Source organism: Petaurus breviceps, unplaced genomic scaffold, assembly GCF_028583685.1.
Source record: "Petaurus breviceps papuanus isolate PSGF00001 unplaced genomic scaffold, PetGlider_PUasm1.0 218, whole genome shotgun sequence".
Taxonomy (NCBI): Eukaryota; Metazoa; Chordata; class Mammalia; order Diprotodontia; family Petauridae; genus Petaurus; species Petaurus breviceps.
In genome coordinates this window covers 675,386-675,815 of record NW_027185872.1, presented here as the reverse complement: position 1 = coordinate 675,815, position 430 = coordinate 675,386, and positions in this window count along the sequence as shown.

Sequence of the window (430 nt, the reverse complement as noted above, 5' to 3'; positions counted from 1 at the left end):
CTCTTCTCTCTTTTCCTCTCCCCCTTTCCTCTCTCCCTGTTTCTGTCTCTCTCTCTCTTTCTCTGTCTGTCTGTCTGTCTCTCTCTCTCTGTCTCTCCCATTTTTCTTGGTGCATTGTTATACAGGAAGCCTTCTCAGGGCTGCACAAAATGTATGTATCCTTTGTGCCCAAAGGGACAGAATTGTCCAGCTGTCCTTGTAAGCACCCAAATTGCACAGGATATTATCAGACTGCGAGGGGCCTTGGGTTAAGAGCCAGGAAGCCTGAGGGCAACTCCCAGCAATGCTCTTTACCTCAGGAAACCTGTTTAACCTCTCTGGGCCTTGGTCTCTCCGGCTGTTAAGAAGGCACAATAATCTAATAGGCTCATTGCATACCTGTTATGGAATATTGTGCCTTGCGAGCCTTCAGCACTGTGCCAAGGTGTCC